At 38.1% G+C, this 18,510-nt stretch overlaps 1 long non-coding RNA gene across 1 annotated transcript; it reads right to left on the reverse strand.

Annotated features, from left to right (window-relative positions):
• Positions 1-4,757: 4,757 nt before the first annotated feature.
• Positions 4,758-15,261, reverse strand: LOC110595950. Its single transcript, XR_002482177.1, has 2 exons — positions 15,131-15,261; positions 4,758-4,914 (listed from the first exon to the last, which is right to left on the reverse strand). It is a non-coding gene; the product is annotated as an uncharacterized LOC110595950 (long non-coding RNA).
• Positions 15,262-18,510: the final 3,249 nt, after the last annotated feature.

An 18,510-nucleotide genomic window follows, 5' to 3' on the forward strand; every position in this document is an offset into this window, starting at 1 on the left:
CACTCCAGTCTGGGCGACAGTGAGGCTCCAACTCAAAAAAAAAAAAAAAAAGAGAAAAATGCTGTTTCGCTAATCATCAGAGAAATGCAAATCAAAACTACAATGAGATAACACCTCACACTGGTCAGGATGGTGATCATTAAAAAGTCAAAAAAACAACAGGTGTTGGTGAGGCTGCAGAGAAAAGGAAATGCTTCTATACTGCTGGTGAGAATGTAAGCTAGTTTAGCTTTTGTGGAAAGTAGTGTGGCATTTTCTCAAAGAACTAAAAATTGAGCTACTATATGATCCAGCAATCTCATTGCTGGGAATATACTGAGGAACATAAATTGCTGTACCAAAAAGACATCTATACACATATGTTCATTGCCGCACTAATCACAATAGTGAAAACATGGAAACAACCCAGAAGCCCATCAAAAGTAGACTGGATAAAGAGAAGGTGGTCAATATACATGATAGATGCTGTGCAGCCATAAGGAAGAACAAAATAATGTCCTTTGCTGCAACATGGATGCAGCTGGAGACCATCATTCTAAGTGAACTACCACAGAAACGAAAAACAGAATGTTGCATGTTCTCACTCCTAAGCAGACCCTAAACATTGGGCACGCAAGCACATACAAGAACAACTGACGCGACACTGCTGATGGTAGGGGGGATTAAGGGGTACACAACCACCCATTGGGTACCATATCCACTACTAGGGGGAGAGAGGGCTCACTAGAAGCCCAAGCTTCATCTGTGCACAGTTTACTTATGTAGCAAATCCCCACATGTGCCCCACAACTCTAAAATAATTTTATTTAGAAAAGAATTCAGTTTCTTCAACCCATATCTAATTTCTCTTTGTGGACTCTATTCCCACTCTTTTGTGGACATAAGATGGCTAACAGCAACTTCCATGATATATCTTTTCAAGTAAAAATCAAGGTCTGTGTTCTGGCATTTCAAGAAAAAGTTCTAGGCTGGGTGTGGTGGCTCACGCCTGTAATCCCAACACTTAAAGGAGGCCAAAGTGAGGGATTTGCCTAAGCCCAGGGGTTCAAGACCAGCCTGGGCAACCTGGTGAGACTTCGTCTCTACAATAAATTAAAAAATTAGGTGAGTGTAGTGGTGTTCACCTGTAGTCCCAGCTACTTGGAAGGCTGAAGCAGAAGGATCACCTGAACCCAGCAGGTCAAGGCTGTGGAGGCCATAAGCATACCACTGCACTCCAGCCTGGGTGACAGAGACTCCATTTTTTAAAAAAACATTTTGATATTTAATCTAATAGAATCACTTTAGGCCTTGGATCCATTCCTGAACCAATCATTGTTTCAGAGTTTGGAGGGCTAATGTTAATTGACTTACACTATTAAAGGCCTACCCCTGGAACTAAGGGTGGGATTAATCCCACCTAAACCAAATTTGGGAATTTAAAATCCACTTTAAGATGGCATTACAGGGTAAAGGATAGATGTAGGAGAAGTCACCATACATGTCCACTACTACTATCCATAGTAGTTAGAGACAAAGACTTAGGGTCAACTGCATAGAGATGGTAACTAAAGCCATAGATAGGTGAGATCACTCAGGGTGAGTGTGTTGCATGAGAAGAGACCCCAGAGTAGAACCCCAAGAAACACCAAAACCTAAAGATTGGATAGAGGAAAAGTAGCCTCCAGAAGAAATGTAAGAGAGAAAAACTTAGAGATAAGATAAAAGCCTACTGAGTATGTTTCAGAGAAGTTATTCTTTTTTTCTTTTTCCTTCTTTATTTTAAAGATGTGGGGTACAATTCAGGGTTAGGTATACAAATGTGCAATATGCAGGTACACTTTATGATGAAGTGTGTCCCTCCCTCCCCTGGCAGTTTCCCTCAACTGCCAATGCCACCCCTCTTCTGCTAGCAGTTGCCCACTACTGCCAATCCCTTTCTTATAGTGTTATGATAATTGTTCAAGGTCCGCTTATGAGTGAGAACATATGGTACTCTGTTCTTTGTTTTTGTGATAGATCACTGAGTATGGTAGACTCAAAATCCATCCAAGTTGCTTCGAAGTCCATATGTTTGTCCTTTATGGCTGCATAATATGCCATTGTGTATATGTACCACATTTGTTTTTATCCACTCCGCTTCAATAGGTAGCATGGTTGATTCCATGTTTTTGCTACTGTGAATAGAGTCGCAACAAACATGCATGTGCAGCTATCTTTTTGGTAGAATGACTCAAATTCCTCTGAGTATATTCCCAATAGGGGGATTGCTGGGTCATATGAAAGGTCAGTTTTTAGTTCTTTCAGAAATCACCACACTGTCTTCGTAAGAGGCTGCACTAGTCTGCATTCCCACCAACAGTGTAGAAGCATTCCTTTTTCTCTGCATCCTCACCAGCATCTGTTGTTTGTTTTATTAATGATGGCCATTCTTACTGGGGTTAGGTGGTATCTCAGTGTGGTTTTGATTTGCATTTCTTTGATGATTAGTGAGGCTGAGCACTTCAGAGACATCATTCTTTATTGAAGGCTTTCAGGAAAAGAGTACTAGTCTGAGACATCATTAGCTAGGAGAAGCTGGGTAAGATGAGAACTTAAAATACCCCTTAAGTTAAAGCATAAAGGAGGCTGCTGGTAGCCTTAAGAGGAACAGTGTGAATGTAGAACCAAACTAAAGCCAGACTGTGTTGTGGGGGCGGTGAGGGGGGTGAGAGGAATGTGAGAAAGCACTCTGTTTAGGAAACATGGATGCCAGTGGATGAAGAATGATGGGTTAGCTAGAAGAACATATGGCGTCAAGGAAGGATTTAAGATATAAAATGATTAAACATTTTTAAACGTGGGTTAGAAAGCAAGAGTAGAGCAGAAGGGATTGGAGATAACTTTTATCTCAAAAGTCGGGGCAGCACACCCTTTATATAATCACATATGCTATATTCACAACATGAAATAAAGAGGCTACTCATACCTTATAAATCAGGATGAACGATACCTTGAAGAAATGAAAAGAAAACCTACTCCAGTTAAAAATTTTAAATGAAAAAAACATCATGCCTTTTGGGTACTTATGACCTAAGAGTAGTATTTTTTTAAAGGAGGTATGATTTAAAAATATAATTTCAACTGCTTAAAAATGAAGTTTAGTTAGTTAAATGCTTAAGTAAAAGGGTCTAGTTTCATCATTAATGTTTTTTTAGACCACAGACCACCTTGAAAATTATGAGACCCTTTCCCCAAAAGGAGATAAACTTCTGAGGCCTGACCATAGATATAAGGTTAAGTGTGCAACCTTTTCCTAGGATTTGCCGACAGAATTTCTTTTTGGACCTCTCATGCCTGCCAGCCAAAGGCTTCTTCTGCTTTCCTTCCTCTTAATCATAATTGAAGTTATGTCTTCCATTCCTAAGCCTTGAATGCCAGTTCCAGTTCCTTCCTCCCTCCCACCTTCCCCTGTGCTCCAGTCTATAAAACGAAAATATTGGATTCAAATACTCTTACCTTCATATCCTGGCACCATCACTTTCTAAATTACATCACTCTTGCCAAGTATTTACCTCTCTGAGCTAGCTATATTTTCATTATCAGCAATATGAAACCATCAAATGTTTATTTTCTCCAATCCCACCAGGCCCAATCCAAGAATCAAGGATCATTCTTTCTCACAGGAATATGCCACTTGATCAGAAACTATCAAATAATTCATTCTCACTCTCTCCCATCTCTCTTGAATTATAAATTCCTTGAAGGCAGAATATAGGCCTCCTATTTCATTCCTTACTCCCCACTGCTTATCACATTTCTGCTTTTAAAACTACTATAAGAGTTGCTGACTCAACTGAGTATTTAGAAAATAGGCCTACGTTTTGTTCTAGTCTCCATAATTAACATTCTCTTCTACATTTCCTCATAAATTTTCCATGTTTCATCTCTAGATGACACCACAAAATCACAAATAGCTTTTTTAGTGACTTTAGGCTTTGTCAAATCATTTATAAGAATATTTTCATAGGAACTCCTAGTTAAAAATAAATACCATATAGGCTACTTAGCCTAAAAATAATTCAGATTTTATAATTTTCCTTAATTCTGAGGCAGCTTTGAAATTTGACTCTTATTTGGCGGATAATATTAAGTAAAACTATCAGAGTTAAAATCTCTCCAATAGTTATACAACTGTATTCTGTTCACTCTACAGTATTGCTGCTTTTTAGAATGAAATCATTGAGATGTTATAAGTTACATTACCAAAAAAAAAATCTTACAGATAATATTAGCTAAAGAAAGTTGTTTGGGGATGAGGTAATGTATTAAATACTTAGTGTATGATTGATTGTACATATTATACATTCCCTACTTCAGCAAACCTTGAGTATAGAGTTTCTTTCAGTCAGACCTGAAATTAGGTCTCTCACTCATGTGATATCAAGTAAGTTCTGTTAAAAATAGCTCGTAATATAAGCATTTACATTTTTAGCACTTCAACAACTTCATCTCTTTTTTTGTTTCTTTCTCTAACCTGCTTCAGAGAAAGATTTACTACTTTTAATCCATACAAGAGATAAACTTTGAAGGAAAAGAAAATCAAAGGAAGTTACATAGTATCCTGGTGTTCTCTTTATGAACAGCTAAAAATGATTTTAGTTTACTGTCTTCTAATATCAGCTATTTGGCTATTATTTTATAATATAAATACATATGTTTAAGAAGCATATGGAAGAATGTTTCTTTCTTAACTGATTAAGAGCAAATGACAAGACTGTCAATAAAATTTCAACACAGAGACATATCACAAAAACTACAGAATTTTTAATTTTTATATAATTTATATAATTTCAGGCAGACATTCTGCTTTATGGACTCTGACTTCACATTCATGTCTTCAAAGTATGAAAATTCAGCCACAGCTGTTATGTCATGCCATTTTTATTATAATGTCTGGAGAAAAAATAACAATAGATTATTTAATATACAAGCAGGTACCCAACAGTTATTAATAACCAGTCTTGGAGGAGAGAGCACTTGATGCCCAGGTCACTCTAGTTTCACCCCATCAAGCCCTAGGAAACAAATCCAGAGGCCTTTTAAAAAGGAATAGCTGGCTTACCCTTCCCAGAACATGCTGAGGACAGTTATCTTTGGAGAAACAGAGACCTGCTCAATAACATTCCAGTGGAAAGCCCAGCAAAGACTGCTGTCAGTGGCCACAGGGCCTCTAACCCCACCCAGCCTTGTAACCTGGAGGAATCTATCCAGTTGGGCTTCTCATCTCAGTTTTCCTCAGCCACCACTCAGGCAGAAGCCCTTCATATTCTCCCACCCAGCCTTCCCTTGCATTCCCCTATTTGTTGTTGCAGGTGAACCCAGGTTCCATCTCAAATACAGGATTCTGGGGCCCTTTCCCTTACATGTTATACCAGGAGATCCACAGCAGAGCCAGTTTTACCTAGCTCACATTGCCAATTTCATACTATGATATACCTCATCCACTGGCCTAATCAGTCAATATCAATGGCTCCGAAATTTTGTTGCACCTTAGAGTTAACATAGATTCAAAAAATTCTAATATCTAGATCATACTCTATACCAATTAGATGGTCTACCAATCTAGACCATACTCTATACCAATTAGTCTTAGGGTGAGGGACCCAAATATCAGACAACCAGGAAAGTATGAAGTAAAACTAAATTTAAGAACTAGACACTTGTATCTTTGCGATTCAAAGTGTGGTTGAAGGATTAGTAACATTAGCATCACCTAAAGAAATTGTTAGAAATGTAGAATCTTGGGCTCTATTCTAAACACTCTGAATCAAAATCTCCATTTAACAAGATCGTCAAGCAATCACAAGTAGTACATTAAAGTCTGGGAAGTGATTGCTATGCTATACTATCCTCTACTCCTCCCTGCTGTTATCTTTAATCATATCAGACATTGTCTGCTCACTTGTTAAAGACTTTGGAAACTGGTTCACAGCCATCCTCCCCATACCAATTTCTGGGTAATTTCACAAATGGGTAATTAGTCCATCCAGATACCTAGTCTCACTACCCTTCAACCCTTCAATCCGCATATGCACATCCAAGGCCATGATCTATATTTTCCCTTGACATCCCCTAGAATGCATCATTTCTGAAATTTTACAATACTAGAAATGCGAGACTCATCCTCTAGCTATTGTTCTTTCTCATTAACCTGTATCAGTACCTAGACAGGCAAACAAAATGTTTAATTTAGATTGGTTCTCCCAAATCCTATAGAAGTCCTAAATCAGATCACTAAGGCAATTACCTAGGAATTTATATTATTTATAAATTCCTCTGGTGATCTGCACACCATACTTTGAGATACACTCATTCAGATCCTTATTTTCTCAACTTTGTTCATCAAGACTTTTGCAAAACTCCCACCTGGCCTTTCTGCTTTCAGGGCCATTTCTTCTCAAACCACCTCTTGCCAGAATGATCAAACAAAAGGTAAATTTGACCAAGATAAAGTAAAAAATCAGCATAGCAAAGGAGGCTCTCTACTATCTTCCCCCTGATTACTACTCAAGCCTCAGTTCTCAAAGAGTTCAATCTCCACTATAGCCAAACATAACTAATTTCAGTTCATTAACTACATGAGGATGCTTGACGACTCTTTGCCTTTATTTATGCTGGTCCCTCTGCCTAGAACACTATGATCATGATGTCCCTGTGGACCTCATATCATCCTGTAGACAATTTCACACCTTCCTGTATACTCCCACAGGGTCCCACATATATCTCTATTAAAGCACACATACCTTCATTGGACTTGTTTTACATATCTGACTTCCTCTATGAGATTATAAGTCTTATGAAGAAAACAACTATGGCTTTATCTCAATATCACCAGGAACTAACTGAATCTAGCATATGACATCCAGACTCAATATGAGTTTGCTGAACAAGTGAACCAGCCAACTATAAAACCTCATCTTTACATTCTATAACTACATGACATTAAAACAACAGGCGTAAAAGTCCTCCATGTTGATTAGTTTGATTTCTTTTTCCCAAGGAACTGACTAGTATACTTTATCTCTGCATTTGTACAAGATCAATGTGCTTGTGTCAAAGACTATACACACTTGCCTGATATATTCTTTACATAAGATGACATAACCAAACTTATCATCAAATACAATAGCCACTCAGCATATTTTAGGCTTTTTGCAATTTTATAAAAACCAAGAAAAATTTTTCAAAAGGAAAATATAGTAAGCTAGACTTGAAGAATTAACCTAATCTATATAAACAATTATTGCATAATGAGTGATTACCATGTTAGATACTTTATATAGATTATCTCTAATCCTCACAACAATTCTTTGAGGTAAGAACTACTATTTTACCAATTTTATTTATAGATAGGAGGCTAAAATTCAAAAGTTTAAGGAATTCACTCATGTGACAGAGTTAGGAATTGAACTTAGGAATGTCATATTCTTAAGCGATTGTACTACTATCTCTCAGATACTTGAACTGATATGTTTCCACCTTATTTGCCATATATCTGTGTGCTATTTCTGCCTGTTATTATCACCTAAAACTCAGACTTCTCATTGAAAATAACTATGTATCCAGTTAAAGGCTGTAATTCAACTATTAGCTTGAGATATGAATTTAAAACACAATTTATCATATTTTCTGGAGCTCAAAATAAAATAGAAAATTTTAAATTTTACTATAACAATAGCTACAGGTTTTGTCTGATTTATCAAAAGTTATCAATAGACTGGAAGTCTTCCCTTACCCCTCAATGCAAAGTTAAAAGTGTCTTCTCCTGGATTCTTACAGTACTTACTTCTAGTTCTGATTCTATCAGGAATTCGCTGTGTGAACTTGGGCAAGTCACTAAATGTAGCCATGTCATTTTTGTTATTCATAAAACGAATAAAATAGACTAATACATGGTTCTCAAATTTTACTGCTTATCAGAATCACTTTGCTCATCAAATTGCAGAATCCTATGCCACATCTCTAGAGATTACAGTTTACCAAGTAGGTAGTGATTCTGATACAGGTAGTCAGAGGACCACATGTGGAAAAACCTTGGACTAGATGTTTTCTACAGCCTTCTCTAGCTGGCTGTCACTATTCTCAGACTACTTACCTACATCACCTCCTCTATCACATCGCTTTGGTTCACTTTCCCCCTTTTTTTTCTTCAATCAGCACAGTGCCAGTTATTAATGAACAAACAGCATACTGAACATGGCCTTAGACCATCAAAAGCAAGCTTCACTCTGTAGTCCTGATTAGATTACTGCCAAACTAGCTAAAAATTAAATGGCAGAACTAAAAATAGGATACTGCATGTTTAAAATAACATGATCACTAGTAAGGTTGGTGCTTTGCTATTTTTACTAAAGGGAAGACAGAGACAAGTGGCCAAAGTTTGAAAGGGAATAACTTAAATGAGGAAGCTGCTGTTAAGAGGAGAGCCAGAGTGGAGAAAGAGGCCAGGAGGCGGCACCATTAGTTCAACATTTATGGGGGTTAGTGGAAGGTATCTCTTCAAATTAAACTAAAAACTTTGGTCTGAACACCCAAAAGAGCCCCCAGACACATTTTGGTTTGGATTTATTCATATACTTAAATCCAGAACTTTGATAACATCTGATATCAGAAACTAATATGACAGACCAAAAAGATCAAACTAAGAGTTTTTCTGGCCGAGTGCGGTGGCTCAAGCCTATAATCCCAGCACTTTGGGAGGCTGAGGTGAGAGGACTGCCTGAGCCCAGGGGTTTGAGACCAGCCTGGGAAACTTGGTGAGATCTTGTCTCTACAATATATATATATATATATATATATATATATATATATATATATATATATATATAAAATTAGCCAGGCATGGTAGTGCGTGACTGTAGTTACGGCTACTTAGAAAGCTGAGGTAGAAGGATTGCCTGAGCCCAGCAGGTCGACGCTGGGATGGCCATGAGCGAGCCACTGCACTCCAGCCTAAGTGACAGAGTAAGACTCTGACTCAAAAAATTAAAAAAGAATTTTTCTACTTTTTAAACTTTTTATTGAAATATAACAAATATGCATAAAACTGTATATATATGACTTGTTAGGTTTTCACAAATACAGCACATCTGAGGAACAGTGCCAAGATAATGAAGCAGAACATTACTAGCACCCTAGAATTCTCCTGGATAACCCCTTCCAATTAATATTGCCTCTCCAACAAGGGCATCTACTATCATGATTTCCATTATAGTTTTGTCTGGTTTTATACTACATACAAATAATATTAAATGTATTCTACTGTGTCTGGTGCCTTATGTTAAATTCGTCACTGTGTATGTTATTGTGTATATAACACACACTTTACAGTAATATACATATAACTATGTATTGTTGATTCTCACTCTACATAGCACTCCAATGAATGAATATACCATAGTTGATCCATTTTACTTGATGAGAATTTGGATAGTTTTCCATTTGGGACTATCATGAATAGTGCTGGTATAAATATTCTAGTATATATTTTTGATGAATATATATACATATTAAAGTTGTGTATATTACTAAAAGGGGAATTTCTGGGTCTCCAGGGGCCTTACACTTCAGTGAAATTTCTAGGGGCCCAGTGGTATGAGAAAACCCTGCTAAAATAAAGGATAAGGTTTTGCACCTGGTCTCTTCCATAACCAAAAAGAAAACACAATGCTAAGTGGGCATTTTTGGATTTTGAAATCAACAAATTCCTCATTTAGGTATGCCACTCCAGCCCACCTGACCTAAAAAGCTGTCATATTTGAAAAGAGTCCCAGAACAAGAGAAGGCTCTATAACAGGTCCGGGCTACTGTGCAGATGTTCTGACAATTGTGCCCATATGATCTAGCCAATCCAATGGTGCTTGAAATGTTAGTGACAGATAGAGAGGCTGTTTTGAGCCTTTGGTAGGTCTCTGTAGGTGAATCACAAGGCAAATCCTTAGAATTCTGGAGCAAAGACCTGTCTTTGGTAGATAACTACTCCCCTTTTAATAAATAGCTTTTGACCTACTGCTGGGCTATAGCAGAGACTAAGCACTTAACCCTGAGTCATCAAATTACCATGTGACCCAAGTTACCCATCATAAACTCTGTTGTCTGGTCATAAAGCTGGTGTGAAGAGCAGTACTTTATTATCAAATGGAAGTGGTGTATATAAGATGGTGCCCTGAAAGCACAAGTAAGTTACACAAGGAAGTGGCCCAAGTGCTCATGCCCCACTCCCCCTGCTATATTACCTTTTCTCTCTCTACTTGGGATTTTTTTTTTCTTTTTTTGAGTCAGGGTCTTACTCTGTCAACCAGGTTGGAGCACAATCATGGCTCACCACAGCCTTGAGCTCCTGGGCAATCATTTTGCCTCAGCCTCCTGAGTAGCTGGGACTATAGGCTAGTGCCACCACACTTGGCTATTTTTTTTAATAAAGCAGGATTTACTGAGAGGACAGAAAAGCTCCCAGAGTGGGAGGGACCCAAGTGGTTGCCCTGGCTAATTTTTAATTTTTTTTTTTTGTAGAGACAAGGTCTCACTATGTTGCCTAGGTTGGTCTCGAACTCCTGGGCTCAAGTAATCCACCGGCCTTGGACTCCCAAAGTGCTGGGATTATAGGCATGAGCACTATGCCTGGCCTCTCCTTGTTTGCTCTTAAGATGACATGGAAAGTGCTCTACAATCAAATGGCCGAGGAAGAGAAAGTTCAGGTTTGCTTACAAATGGTTCTCCATGATATTCAGGCACTACCTGAAAGTAGACAGTTACAGCACCTACATCTCCTTTCTGGGACATTCCTAAAGAAAATTGGTGAAGAGAAATCCTGCCAGCAGGCAGAACGTCAAACAATATACCTGGTCGTTTGCTTTGTTGAAAGGAGAAATTGCCAGATGTTCAACATATCGATTCATGAATGGTAGCCAATGGTTTCGCTTGATGGTCAGGGACTTTGAAGGAATATGACTGAAAAATTGTTGACAAGAAAATTTGGGAAGAGGCATTGTAGAAACCTCTCTGAATGGGAAAAAAGAAGTGAAGATGTGTCCCATGTAAGTTCTCACCAAAAGGTGATCTCAGCAGAGGAGGATTTTAATAATCAAGTGGATAGGATAACCAAGTCTGTAGATATCAGTCAGTCTTTCCCCAGCCGCCTCTGTCAGAATAGGGCTCAGGAAAGAGTCTAACTGGTACCCTCTGTGTTCATGGCTCATGAACAAAATGGTCATGGTGGCAAAAATGGAGGTTGTACATAAACTTGGCATTGTGGACTTCCACTCACCAAGGCCAACCTGGCTACGGCCACCAATGAGTACCCAATCCGCCAAAAGCAGAGGCCAACACCAAGGCCCCAATATGGCACCATTTTCCAAGGTGATCAGTCAGCTAGTTGGTGGCAGGTTGATTACATTAGACCACTTCCATCATGGAAGGTGTAGCTTTTTTTTCTTACTGGTATGACACTTGGTACGAATTTTCCTATACTGCATATAATACTGCTGCCTAAATTACCACCCGTGGACTTATGAAATGCCTTACTGTCATGATTGCTGTTAATCAAGGGTCTCACTTCACAGAAACAGAAGTGCAGCAATAGACCCCTACTCATGGAATTCACTGGTCTTAGTATGTTCCCCATCATGCTAAAGCAGTTGGCCTGACAGAACGGAAGCATGACCTTACGAAGACTCAGTTACAACACTTGCTAGATGGTAATAACTTGCAAGCTGGGGCAAGAAGGTTGTATATGCTCTGAAACAACATCCAATAAAATGAAACTATTTTTCCCATAGCAGGGATCAAAGGGTGGAAAATCAAAGTACCACCACTCATAATTTTTGCTTCCTGTTCTCATGACTATGCTCTGCTGGCTTAGAGGTCTTAGTTCCAAACAGAAGAATTCTTATATCAGGAGACACAAAAAAGATTCCACAGAACTAGAAGTTAAGACTGCTACCCATGCCTCAGTGTCAACAAGCCAAAAAAGCAGTTATGGTGTTGGTTGGGATGACTAATCTGGACTACCAAGGGAAAACTGAACTACTACTCCAAAATGGTGGTAAGGAAGAATATGTCTGGTACACAGGAAATAACTTAAGGTTATGTGTTAATTTTATCATGACCAGTGATTAAGGTTAGTGGAAAACAATAATAACTCAATCCAGGCAGGACTACTAATGACCAGGATCCATCAGAAATAAAGGTTTGTGTCATCTACCAGGCAAAGAATAATGACCATATGAAGTCTTGCTGAAGGCAGAGGGAATATGGAATGGATCATGGAAGAAGGTAATTACAAATACTAGCCATGACCACAGTCAAGCAAATATCTTTGTTTTCCTCTCTCTCTCATCCCCTTATCACATAACACAAGATCTATTAATAACAATTAGCTTATATAACTGTTTTATAGTTACAGGATAGAAAAGAGAAGAATAAACATTGCCTAAGGACTTTGCATCCTCTTCTGGGGAAGGGGTTAGCACATTTTCAGTTTTATGAGGACAGTCATATCAAGCTAGGCAGAAGTATGGCTTTGTTATTGTCTTTACTTGGAGATTAAATAAGGTTTAAGGAGATGTAAATGAATGCAAAGTTGATAAGGGGTGTATTATGATGGTGTTGTATATGTCAACTTGTCTGGACAATATTACACAATCATTCATTCAATCAAATACTAGTTTAAGTGTTGCTGTGAAGGTATTTTGTAGATATGGTTAACATCTATAATAGTTGACTTATAATACAGGATATTATCCTTGATAATATAAAAGGCCACATTTAGTCAGTTGAAAGGACTTAAAAGCAATACTGAAATTTCTCTGAAGAAATCTGCTTGTAAACTGCATCAGCTTCTGCCCAGAAGTTTCCAACCTGTTCTACAGTTTTCAGACTTTCCCAGCTAGACTCCACACAATTTTGTAAAGTCAACTTCTTGTTTATTCTCTTCAGAATGGTAATTAGCATACGTCAGGCCTCATTTTATCCTCCACATCTTTCAACATCTCTTTAATATATTTCATTTATATATATAAACATCCTACCATGTAAAAAATATATACATACATATAAACCTATATAAATACACACATGCATATATCCTACTGGCTCTGTTTCTTTACTAGGATCCCAAGTAATACAGCTATCTACCATTCCCTACCACTATGCTGATGATATCAGAAATAGAGATAGAAAGAGGTCAATTACATGCTTTGTCCTTGAAAACATCATACCCTAAGGAATATGACAAATCAGCTTGGCAAATTAGGTCAAATAGCAGTATATTATTTGGATTGTTAATTTTAGATGCCAATTTGACTGGGTTAAAGAATACCCAGAAAGCTGAAGAAGCATTATTTCTGAGTATATCTGTGTCTATGAGGGTGTTTCTAGAAGAGACTGGCATTTGAATCAGTAGACTGAGGAAGGAAGATCTGCCCTCACTCAAAATGGTCAGATACCACCCAACCGGTTGAGGGTCTGAATAAAGCAAAAAGGCAGAGAAAAAACAAATTTGCTCTCTCTTCTGGAGCTGAGACACCCATTTTCTCCTGCCATTGGATATCAGAAGTCTAGAATCTCTGGCCTTCGGACTCTGGGACTTGTACCAACAACTTCCCAGGTTCTCAGGCCCTTGGACTCAGACTTAGTTATGCCACTGGTTTCGGTTCTCTAGCTTGCAGATGGCATGTCATGGAACTTTTTATCCTCTATAACTACATGAGCCAATTGTCATTAAAAATATTCTCTCATCTCTCTCTCCTATTGGTTTTGTTTTTCTGGAGAACCCTGACTCATATAATTTTTAAATGTCAATGAATAGTACTGAATTAAGTATTCAAGGAATTTATTTTTAAAAAGAGATCTCTGTGGACTTAGAGAATGCTCAAGGAAAGAACTGTGGAGGTAATGAGGGAAAGGATCAAGAGTGAACTACTTAGTTGAATAGGAGTCATACATATCTATTCAATTTCAATTCCTTCATTGGCTGCTGTTCCATTGAGTAATTAGTCATTCTGCCCAATGTACAGTGAGGAGAATATTAAAAAATCTAACCTGGAGTCTAGAAAGCTTGAATTCCTTTATCCTACTTGGTAGAAGATCATACTTCACCAGTATGATCTTGACAAATTGAATAACATTTTAAGCCTCACAGTCTTAATATGTAAAATGGGGATAATAGTATACATCCTATCTATTATAAAGTCAGTGAGAACTAAATGAGATGTAACAAGGTTCTTAGCACAGTGCCTTTCACAGAGGAAGTGCTCAACCAATGTTAGGTAAATGCAAAAGCACGACCACATCTTTTTTTTTTTTTTTTTTTTGAGGCAGGGTCACACTGTTGGGGTAGTAGCCCAGGCTGGAGTACAGTGGTATAATCACAGCTCACCACAGTCTCAAGTGATCCTTTCACCTTAGCATCCCAAGTAGCTGGGTCTACAGGGATGCAACACCATGCCTGGCTAATTTTATTTTTTAAATTTTTATAGAAACCGAAGTTTCACTATGTTGCCCAGGCTGCTTGCAAATTCCTGGGCCTTCACCTTGGCCTTCTGAAGCACTGGGATTATGGCGTGAGCCACTTTGTTCAGCCTAAAAACATCACCATATGTTTAAAAAGAATGCTATTAAAAATAAAACCCAAACAATCCTACATTTCAAATGGTTATCAAAGGAAGTATCCTAGATAAATAACATTTTAAATCAATGTCATAAAGCTAATTTTTCAAAACATAAGTTATTTGTCATTTTAAAAACCTCCTGGGCTCAAGTAATCCTCCTGTCTCAGTTTCCTGAGTAGCTAGGACTACAGGTATGTGCCACCATCCCCTGCTAATTTGTTTTTACTTTTGTAGAGATGGGGTCTTGCTATGGTTCCCCAGGCTAGTCTTGAATTCCTGGCCTCAAGCAATCCTCCCACCTCGGTCTCAAATGCAGGAATTACAGGCGTACACTACTGTGCTCAGCCCTGACCAGACATTTATAATTTTACCATTTTGACTTTGTGCAAGAGCTCTCAGAATAAAATTGATAATTGAATTTCCTGTTTACGTAAAGAATCTGTAATGAAAATTTTTTTAATATAACCTAAAAAGTATGCTCTGCATCCATACTATAGTACCTTGAGGGATATCTTTAGGAGGGGAATATTTCTTCTTCTTTACAATAACACCTTTGTTTTTCACTTGTCTAGTTCCTGGTGATGCTCTAATAATACAACATACTTCTGCTGCATTTGAAGGAAACTGAAAAAGAAAAAAAAGTAGATATATAATTCTTCCAAATACTATACTTGTATGCTGCTTTATTTCAAATGCAAGATAAACATATGCTCATTTAATATTCACAAGAACCAAGCAAGGAAGATTATATTATCTCCATTTTGCAAATGAGGAAACTTAGTTTCAGAGAGTTTGAATGATGGTAGACTTGAGATTCAAGCACTCCAAAGTGGCAGTGGCAGAGAAAGTTTGCATGACTTACTGAGTTAAAACACAAATTTAAATTTAATTATGAGTCAAACACTAGATTTCTTGATTTCTCAACTGAGATAATTTTGACAATGTTTCATCAAGCAGATAGTCACTAAAATAAAGAAATACTAGTCAGGCACAGTGGCTCACACTTGCAATCCCAGCACTTTAAGTGGTCCACATAAAGTATCTTTTCAGTGGCTCAGGTGGAAGAATATCTTGAGGCCAGGAGTTTGAGACAAGTGTGGCCACATAGCAAGATCAAGTGAGTTATGATCACACCATTCTACTGAGCCTGGGAAGGAAAGAAGGGGGGGAAGGTAAGAAGGTGGGGAAAGAGAGGGAGGGAGGGAGGGAAGGAGGGAGAGGGGAAGAAAAAGGGAAAGGGAAAGGAAACAAATATCATATCTTTCATAATTAACATATATCTTGTTTCTTAGAACTCAAAGGCAATCTACAGATTCAGCGCAATACCCATTCCCTGCTACTTATCTTTTGTGTATCTACTACAGGTTTTGTTCTTTGTGGCTACCATAGGCTTACACAAAACATTTTGTAGTTATAACATTCTAAATGTATAACCACTTAACTTCAACTACACTCAAAATCTCTGATAAAAGTTATTTACACACTACCACTGCAGTATTACTGTATTCTGAACTTAACTATGTATTTACCTTTACAGTGAGCTTTATACTTCAAAATGTCATGTAGTTGTTTAGTGTTCTTTCATTTAACTTGAAGAGTTTCCATTAGCACTTCCTGTAAGGCATGTCTCGTAGAGAAGAATTCTCTCAGTTTTTGTTGCCTGGAAATGTCTCTCTCTCCATTTGTGAAAGACAGCTTTACTGGTATTCTTTGCTTTGTATTCTAAGTTGGCAGGTTTGTTTTTTGTTTTGTTTTGTTTTTCCTTTCAGAGCTTTGATTATATCATCCCACTCCCTCCTGGCTTGCAAGGTTTCTATTAAGAAGCCCACTAATAGCATCACAAGGGTTCCTTTGTAAATGATGAGTCTCTTTTCACTGGCTGCTTTCAAGATTCTTCTTGGCTTTGACTTTTGAAAATCTGATTATAATGTATCTCAGTAATTTTCTTTGGGTTGCTGTTTCTTGAGGTCTCTTAAGCATCATGAAACTGGATGCCTATATCCCTCCCATTATATAGAAAACTTTCAGCCAATCTTTTGAAAAATAAGCTTTCCAGCCTGCCTCTCTCTCTCTCTCTCTCTCTCTCTCTCTCTCTCTGGATCTTCCTAATTCGTGTATTCTTATCCTCTGGATCTTCCTAATTCATAATTCATATCCCTAACTCTATTTTTTCACCCTTTTTCAACCTTTTTTCTTTTTGATCTTCTAACTGGATAATTTCAAATGGCCTGTATTTGTAAGCTCATTCTCTCTTTTACATGATCAAGTATGCTGTTGAAACTCCCAACTGAACTTTTCAGCTCTGTTACTGTAAAGACATACCTTGTTTTATTGCATTTTGTTTACTGTGCTTCACAGATATTGTGCTTCCTACAAATTAAAGCTTTGTGGCAACCTTACATTGAGCAAGCCTTCTTATGGATGGACAAAAAAGGTGATTTCCTTGGATGGAATCTACTCCAGGTAAACATACTGTGAACACTGCATGGTTTACTGAATATTTTAAGCCCACTGTTGACACCTTTGGCTCAGAGAAAAAGATTCTTCAAAATATTGCTGCTCATGGACAATGCACCTGGTCTTCCAAAAGCTCTGATAAAGATGTGCAGGAAACTGATATTGTTTTTATGCCTAGTAATACAACATCCATTCTGCATCCCATGAATCAAGGAGCAATTTCAACTTTCAATTTCTTATTTAAAAATACATTTCATAAGACTATAGCCACCACACATAGTGATTCCACTGATGGATCTGGGAAAAGACTACTGAAAACCTTCTGGAAATGATTTACCATTCTACATGCTATTGAGAATATATGTGATTCATGGGAGGCTGTCAAAATATCACTAACAGGAGTTTGGAAGAAGTTAATTCCAATCCTCATGGATGACTTTGAGAGGTTCTGGGCTTCAGTGGAGAAAGTAACTGTAGATGTAGTGGAAAGCAGGAGATCTAGAATTAGAAGTGGAGACCAAAGATATGAATGAAAACCAAAGATGTGAATGATAAAACTTGAATGGATGAGGAGTTGGATCTTATGGATGAGCAAAGAAAGTGGTTTCTTGAGATAGAATTTTGTGAAGATGCTGTGAATATTGTTGAAATAACAATGAAGGACTTAGAATATTATATAAACTTAGTTGATAAAGCAGCACCAGGGTTTGAGAGGACTGAATCCAATTTTGAAAGATATTCTGGCTGGGCTCAGTGGCTCAGCCTGTAATCCCAGCACTTTGGGAGGCTGAGGTAAATGGATTGCCTGAGCCCGCGGGTTCGAGGACCATCTGGACAACTTGATGAGACCTCATCTCTACAATAGATCAAAAATTAGCTGGATGTGGTAGCACATGCCTGTAGTTCTGGCTACTTGGAAGGCTGAGGCGGAAGGATTGCCAGAGCCCAGCAGGTTGAGGCTGCAGTGGCCAGGAGCATGCCACTGCACTCCAGCCTGGGCAATGGACTGAGATGTCAACTCAAAAAAAAGAAAGAAAGAAAGAAAGAAAGAAAGAAGTTCTACTGTGGGTAAAATACTGTCAATGAGCATCACATGCTATAGAGAAATATTTCATGAAAAGAGTCAATCAATGTGGCAAACTTCATTATTGTCTTATTTTAAGAAGTTGTCTGCTGAGTATAGTGGTACATGCCCATAATCCCAACTACTTGAGAGACTGAGGTGGGAGGATTTTGACCCCAGGAGTCCACGACCAGACTAAACATTATAGCAAGACCCTGTGTAAAAAAAAAAAACAAAACAGGCTGGCCAGGCATGGTGGCTCAAGCCTGTAATCCCAGCACTTTGGGAGGCCAAGGTGAGGGGAATGCTTTAGCCCATGGGCTCAAGAACAGCCTGGACAACTTGGCAAGACCTCATATC

Source organism: Carlito syrichta, unplaced genomic scaffold (genome assembly GCF_000164805.1).
Source record: "Carlito syrichta isolate Samal-C Ts95f unplaced genomic scaffold, Tarsius_syrichta-2.0.1 Scaffold305570, whole genome shotgun sequence".
NCBI classification, from domain to species: domain Eukaryota; kingdom Metazoa; phylum Chordata; class Mammalia; order Primates; family Tarsiidae; genus Carlito; species Carlito syrichta.